General features: G+C 46.8%; 21 non-coding genes and 1 pseudogene across 21 annotated transcripts; all 22 read right to left on the bottom strand.

Annotated features, from left to right (window-relative positions):
- Positions 1-31: 31 nt before the first annotated feature.
- LOC125792695 (5S ribosomal RNA) lies at positions 32-150 on the bottom strand (annotated as a pseudogene).
- Positions 151-260: 110 nt separating this feature from the next.
- Positions 261-379, bottom strand: LOC125792257 (5S ribosomal RNA). Its single transcript, XR_007431989.1, has one exon. It is a non-coding gene; the product is annotated as a 5S ribosomal RNA (ribosomal RNA).
- A 110-nt stretch (positions 380-489) lies between these two features.
- On the bottom strand, positions 490-608 carry LOC125791000 (5S ribosomal RNA). Its single transcript, XR_007430726.1, has one exon. It is a non-coding gene; the product is annotated as a 5S ribosomal RNA (ribosomal RNA).
- A 110-nt stretch (positions 609-718) lies between these two features.
- On the bottom strand, positions 719-837 carry LOC125790999 (5S ribosomal RNA). The gene has a single exon (XR_007430725.1). It is a non-coding gene; the product is annotated as a 5S ribosomal RNA (ribosomal RNA).
- A 110-nt stretch (positions 838-947) lies between these two features.
- Positions 948-1,066, bottom strand: LOC125790998 (5S ribosomal RNA). Its single transcript, XR_007430724.1, has one exon. It is a non-coding gene; the product is annotated as a 5S ribosomal RNA (ribosomal RNA).
- A 110-nt stretch (positions 1,067-1,176) lies between these two features.
- On the bottom strand, positions 1,177-1,295 carry LOC125790997 (5S ribosomal RNA). The gene has a single exon (XR_007430723.1). It is a non-coding gene; the product is annotated as a 5S ribosomal RNA (ribosomal RNA).
- Positions 1,296-1,404: 109 nt separating this feature from the next.
- On the bottom strand, positions 1,405-1,523 carry LOC125790995 (5S ribosomal RNA). Its single transcript, XR_007430721.1, has one exon. It is a non-coding gene; the product is annotated as a 5S ribosomal RNA (ribosomal RNA).
- A 110-nt stretch (positions 1,524-1,633) lies between these two features.
- On the bottom strand, positions 1,634-1,752 carry LOC125790994 (5S ribosomal RNA). Its single transcript, XR_007430720.1, has one exon. It is a non-coding gene; the product is annotated as a 5S ribosomal RNA (ribosomal RNA).
- A 110-nt stretch (positions 1,753-1,862) lies between these two features.
- On the bottom strand, positions 1,863-1,981 carry LOC125790993 (5S ribosomal RNA). The gene has a single exon (XR_007430719.1). It is a non-coding gene; the product is annotated as a 5S ribosomal RNA (ribosomal RNA).
- A 110-nt stretch (positions 1,982-2,091) lies between these two features.
- On the bottom strand, positions 2,092-2,210 carry LOC125790992 (5S ribosomal RNA). The gene has a single exon (XR_007430718.1). It is a non-coding gene; the product is annotated as a 5S ribosomal RNA (ribosomal RNA).
- Positions 2,211-2,320: 110 nt separating this feature from the next.
- Positions 2,321-2,439, bottom strand: LOC125792973 (5S ribosomal RNA). Its single transcript, XR_007432564.1, has one exon. It is a non-coding gene; the product is annotated as a 5S ribosomal RNA (ribosomal RNA).
- A 110-nt stretch (positions 2,440-2,549) lies between these two features.
- Positions 2,550-2,668, bottom strand: LOC125790991 (5S ribosomal RNA). Its single transcript, XR_007430717.1, has one exon. It is a non-coding gene; the product is annotated as a 5S ribosomal RNA (ribosomal RNA).
- Positions 2,669-2,778: 110 nt separating this feature from the next.
- On the bottom strand, positions 2,779-2,897 carry LOC125790990 (5S ribosomal RNA). The gene has a single exon (XR_007430716.1). It is a non-coding gene; the product is annotated as a 5S ribosomal RNA (ribosomal RNA).
- Positions 2,898-3,007: 110 nt separating this feature from the next.
- On the bottom strand, positions 3,008-3,126 carry LOC125790989 (5S ribosomal RNA). The gene has a single exon (XR_007430715.1). It is a non-coding gene; the product is annotated as a 5S ribosomal RNA (ribosomal RNA).
- A 110-nt stretch (positions 3,127-3,236) lies between these two features.
- Positions 3,237-3,355, bottom strand: LOC125793073 (5S ribosomal RNA). The gene has a single exon (XR_007432664.1). It is a non-coding gene; the product is annotated as a 5S ribosomal RNA (ribosomal RNA).
- A 110-nt stretch (positions 3,356-3,465) lies between these two features.
- On the bottom strand, positions 3,466-3,584 carry LOC125790988 (5S ribosomal RNA). Its single transcript, XR_007430714.1, has one exon. It is a non-coding gene; the product is annotated as a 5S ribosomal RNA (ribosomal RNA).
- Positions 3,585-3,694: 110 nt separating this feature from the next.
- Positions 3,695-3,813, bottom strand: LOC125790987 (5S ribosomal RNA). The gene has a single exon (XR_007430713.1). It is a non-coding gene; the product is annotated as a 5S ribosomal RNA (ribosomal RNA).
- A 110-nt stretch (positions 3,814-3,923) lies between these two features.
- LOC125790986 (5S ribosomal RNA) lies at positions 3,924-4,042 on the bottom strand. The gene has a single exon (XR_007430712.1). It is a non-coding gene; the product is annotated as a 5S ribosomal RNA (ribosomal RNA).
- Positions 4,043-4,152: 110 nt separating this feature from the next.
- Positions 4,153-4,271, bottom strand: LOC125792106 (5S ribosomal RNA). The gene has a single exon (XR_007431838.1). It is a non-coding gene; the product is annotated as a 5S ribosomal RNA (ribosomal RNA).
- Positions 4,272-4,381: 110 nt separating this feature from the next.
- Positions 4,382-4,500, bottom strand: LOC125790984 (5S ribosomal RNA). The gene has a single exon (XR_007430710.1). It is a non-coding gene; the product is annotated as a 5S ribosomal RNA (ribosomal RNA).
- A 110-nt stretch (positions 4,501-4,610) lies between these two features.
- On the bottom strand, positions 4,611-4,729 carry LOC125790983 (5S ribosomal RNA). The gene has a single exon (XR_007430709.1). It is a non-coding gene; the product is annotated as a 5S ribosomal RNA (ribosomal RNA).
- Positions 4,730-4,839: 110 nt separating this feature from the next.
- On the bottom strand, positions 4,840-4,958 carry LOC125790982 (5S ribosomal RNA). The gene has a single exon (XR_007430708.1). It is a non-coding gene; the product is annotated as a 5S ribosomal RNA (ribosomal RNA).
- Positions 4,959-5,000: the final 42 nt, after the last annotated feature.

The following is a 5,000-nucleotide window of genomic DNA, read 5'->3' as shown; positions in this document are numbered from 1 at the left end:
AAGACCATGGTAATGGAAGCAAGAGGGGAAAATCTTACAGCACCTGGTATTCCCAGGTGGTCTCCCATCCAAGCACTAACCAGGCCAAACCCTGCTTAGCTTCCGAGATCAGACGAGATCAGACGTTCTCAGGGTAGTGTGACCGTAAGCCATTGCAGAGCTCTCATCAAGACTACTTATGCAACTTCATCTATGTTGGGTTTCCGATAACAAACTAGTAATGTATAACAAGACCATGGTAATGGAAGCAAGAGGGGAAAAGCTTACAGCACATGGTATTCCCAGGTGGTCTCCCATCCAAGTACTAACCAGGCCAAACCCTGCTTAGCTTCCGAGATCAGACGAGATCGGGCGTTCTCAGGGTAGTGTGACCGTAAGCCATTGCAGAGCTCTCATCAAGACTACTTATGCAACTTCATCTATGTTGGGTTTCAGACAACAAACTAGTAATGTATAACAAGACCATGGTAATGGAAGCAAGAGGGGAAAAGCTTACAGCACCTGGTATTCCCAGGTGGTCTCCCATCCAAGTACTAACCAGGCCAAACCCTGCTTAGCTTCCGAGATCAGACGAGATCGGGCGTTCTCAGGGTAGTGTGACCGTAAGCCATTGCAGAGCTCTCATCAAGACTACTTATGCAACTTCATCTATGTTGGGTTTCAGATAACAAACTAGTAATGTATAACAAGACCATGGTAATGGAAGCAAGAGGGGAAAAGCTTACAGCACCTGGTATTCCCAGGTGGTCTCCCATCCAAGTACTAACCAGGCCAAACCCTGCTTAGCTTCCGAGATCAGACGAGATCGGGCGTTCTCAGGGTAGTGTGACCGTAAGCCATTGCAGAGCTCTCATCAAGACTACTTATGCAACTTCATCTATGTTGGGTTTCAGATAACAAACTAGTAATGTATAACAAGACCATGGTAATGGAAGCAAGAGGGGAAAAGCTTACAGCACCTGGTATTCCCAGGTGGTCTCCCATCCAAGTACTAACCAGGCCAAACCCTGCTTAGCTTCCGAGATCAGACGAGATCGGGCGTTCTCAGGGTAGTGTGACCGTAAGCCATTGCAGAGCTCTCATCAAGACTACTTATGCAACTTCATCTATGTTGGGTTTCAGATAACAAACTAGTAATGTATAACAAGACCATGGTAATGGAAGCAAGAGGGGAAAAGCTTACAGCACCTGGTATTCCCAGGTGGTCTCCCATCCAAGTACTAACCAGGCCAAACCCTGCTTAGCTTCCGAGATCAGACGAGATCGGGCGTTCTCAGGGTAGTGTGACCGTAAGCCATTGCAGAGCTCTCATCAAGACTACTTATGCAACTTCATCTATGTTGGGTTTCAGATAACAAACTAGTAATGTATAAGAAGACCATGGTAATGGAAGCAAGAGGGGAAAGCTTACAGCACCTGGTATTCCCAGGTGGTCTCCCATCCAAGTACTAACCAGGCCAAACCCTGCTTAGCTTCCGAGATCAGACGAGATCGGGCGTTCTCAGGGTAGTGTGACCGTAAGCCATTGCAGAGCTCTCATCAAGACTACTTATGCAACTTCATCTATGTTGGGTTTCAGATAACAAACTAGTAATGTATAACAAGACCATGGTAATGGAAGCAAGAGGGGAAAAGCTTACAGCACCTGGTATTCCCAGGTGGTCTCCCATCCAAGTACTAACCAGGCCAAACCCTGCTTAGCTTCCGAGATCAGACGAGATCGGGCGTTCTCAGGGTAGTGTGACCGTAAGCCATTGCAGAGCTCTCATCAAGACTACTTATGCAACTTCATCTATGTTGGGTTTCAGATAACAAACTAGTAATGTATAACAAGACCATGGTAATGGAAGCAAGAGGGGAAAAGCTTACAGCACCTGGTATTCCCAGGTGGTCTCCCATCCAAGTACTAACCAGGCCAAACCCTGCTTAGCTTCCGAGATCAGACGAGATCGGGCGTTCTCAGGGTAGTGTGACCGTAAGCCATTGCAGAGCTCTCATCAAGACTACTTATGCAACTTCATCTATGTTGGGTTTCAGATAACAAACTAGTAATGTATAACAAGACCATGGTAATGGAAGCAAGAGGGGAAAAGCTTACAGCACCTGGTATTCCCAGGTGGTCTCCCATCCAAGTACTAACCAGGCCAAACCCTGCTTAGCTTCCGAGATCAGACGAGATCGGGCGTTCTCAGGGTAGTGTGACCGTAAGCCATTGCAGAGCTCTCATCAAGACTACTTATGCAACTTCATCTATGTTGGGTTTCAGATAACAAACTAGTAATGTATAACAAGACCATGGTAATGGAAGCAAGAGGGGAAAGGCTTACAGCACCTGGTATTCCCAGGTGGTCTCCCATCCAAGTACTAACCAGGCCAAACCCTGCTTAGCTTCCGAGATCAGACGAGATCGGGCGTTCTCAGGGTAGTGTGACCGTAAGCCATTGCAGAGCTCTCATCAAGACTACTTATGCAACTTCATCTATGTTGGGTTTCAGATAACAAACTAGTAATGTATAACAAGACCATGGTAATGGAAGCAAGAGGGGAAAAGCTTACAGCACCTGGTATTCCCAGGTGGTCTCCCATCCAAGTACTAACCAGGCCAAACCCTGCTTAGCTTCCGAGATCAGACGAGATCGGGCGTTCTCAGGGTAGTGTGACCGTAAGCCATTGCAGAGCTCTCATCAAGACTACTTATGCAACTTCATCTATGTTGGGTTTCAGATAACAAACTAGTAATGTATAACAAGACCATGGTAATGGAAGCAAGAGGGGAAAAGCTTACAGCACCTGGTATTCCCAGGTGGTCTCCCATCCAAGTACTAACCAGGCCAAACCCTGCTTAGCTTCCGAGATCAGACGAGATCGGGCGTTCTCAGGGTAGTGTGACCGTAAGCCATTGCAGAGCTCTCATCAAGACTACTTATGCAACTTCATCTATGTTGGGTTTCAGATAACAAACTAGTAATGTATAACAAGACCATGGTAATGGAAGCAAGAGGGGAAAAGCTTACAGCACCTGGTATTCCCAGGTGGTCTCCCATCCAAGTACTAACCAGGCCAAACCCTGCTTAGCTTCCGAGATCAGACGAGATCGGGCGTTCTCAGGGTAGTGTGACCGTAAGCCATTGCAGAGCTCTCATCAAGACTACTTATGCAACTTCATCTATGTTGGGTTTCAGATAACAAACTAGTAATGTATAACAAGACCATGGTAATGGAAGCAAGAGGGGAAAAGCTTACAGCACCTGGTATTCCCAGGTGGTCTCCCATCCAAGTACTAACCAGGCCAAACCCTGCTTAGCTTCCGAGATCAGACGAGATCGGGCGTTGTCAGGGTAGTGTGACCGTAAGCCATTGCAGAGCTCTCATCAAGACTACTTATGCAACTTCATCTATGTTGGGTTTCAGATAACAAACTAGTAATGTATAACAAGACCATGGTAATGGAAGCAAGAGGGGAAAAGCTTACAGCACCTGGTATTCCCAGGTGGTCTCCCATCCAAGTACTAACCAGGCCAAACCCTGCTTAGCTTCCGAGATCAGACGAGATCGGGCGTTCTCAGGGTAGTGTGACCGTAAGCCATTGCAGAGCTCTCATCAAGACTACTTATGCAACTTCATCTATGTTGGGTTTCAGATAACAAACTAGTAATGTATAACAAGACCATGGTAATGGAAGCAAGAGGGGAAAAGCTTACAGCACCTGGTATTCCCAGGTGGTCTCCCATCCAAGTACTAACCAGGCCAAACCCTGCTTAGCTTCCGAGATCAGACGAGATCGGGCGTTCTCAGGGTAGTGTGACCGTAAGCCATTGCAGAGCTCTCATCAAGACTACTTATGCAACTTCATCTATGTTGGGTTTCAGATAACAAACTAGTAATGTATAACAAGACCATGGTAATGGAAGCAAGAGGGGAAAAGCTTACAGCACCTGGTATTCCCAGGTGGTCTCCCATCCAAGTACTAACCAGGCCAAACCCTGCTTAGCTTCCGAGATCAGACGAGATCGGGCGTTCTCAGGGTAGTGTGACCGTAAGCCATTGCAGAGCTCTCATCAAGACTACTTATGCAACTTCATCTATGTTGGGTTTCAGATAACAAACTAGTAATGTATAACAAGACCATGGTAATGGAAGCAAGAGGGGAAAAGCTTACAGCACCTGGTATTCCCAGGTGGTCTCCCATCCAAGTACTAACCAGGCCAAACCCTGCTTAGCTTCCGAGATCAGACGAGATCGGGCGTTCTCAGTGTAGTGTGACCGTAAGCCATTGCAGAGCTCTCATCAAGACTACTTATGCAACTTCATCTATGTTGGGTTTCAGATAACAAACTAGTAATGTATAACAAGACCATGGTAATGGAAGCAAGAGGGGAAAAGCTTACAGCACCTGGTATTCCCAGGTGGTCTCCCATCCAAGTACTAACCAGGCCAAACCCTGCTTAGCTTCCGAGATCAGACGAGATCGGGCGTTCTCAGGGTAGTGTGACCGTAAGCCATTGCAGAGCTCTCATCAAGACTACTTATGCAACTTCATCTATGTTGGGTTTCAGATAACAAACTAGTAATGTATAACAAGACCATGGTAATGGAAGCAAGAGGGGAAAAGCTTACAGCACCTGGTATTCCCAGGTGGTCTCCCATCCAAGTACTAACCAGGCCAAACCCTGCTTAGCTTCCGAGATCAGACGAGATCGGGCGTTCTCAGGGTAGTGTGACCGTAAGCCATTGCAGAGCTCTCATCAAGACTAATTATGCAACTTCATCTATGTTGGGTTTCAGATAACAAACTAGTAATGTATAACAAGACCATGGTAATGGAAGCAAGAGGGGAAAAGCTTACAGCACCTGGTATTCCCAGGTGGTCTCCCATCCAAGTACTAACCAGGCCAAACCCTGCTTAGCTTCCGAGATCAGACGAGATCGGGCGTTCTCAGGGTAGTGTGACCGTAAGCCATTGCAGAGCTCTCATCAAGACTACTTATGCAACTTCATCT

The sequence above is a fragment of the Astyanax mexicanus genome, unplaced genomic scaffold (assembly GCF_023375975.1).
Source record: "Astyanax mexicanus isolate ESR-SI-001 unplaced genomic scaffold, AstMex3_surface scaffold_36, whole genome shotgun sequence".
NCBI classification, from domain to species: domain Eukaryota; kingdom Metazoa; phylum Chordata; class Actinopteri; order Characiformes; family Acestrorhamphidae; genus Astyanax; species Astyanax mexicanus.
Note: the sequence above shows the minus strand (reverse complement) of the source record. Positions and strands in the feature narration are given on the sequence as shown.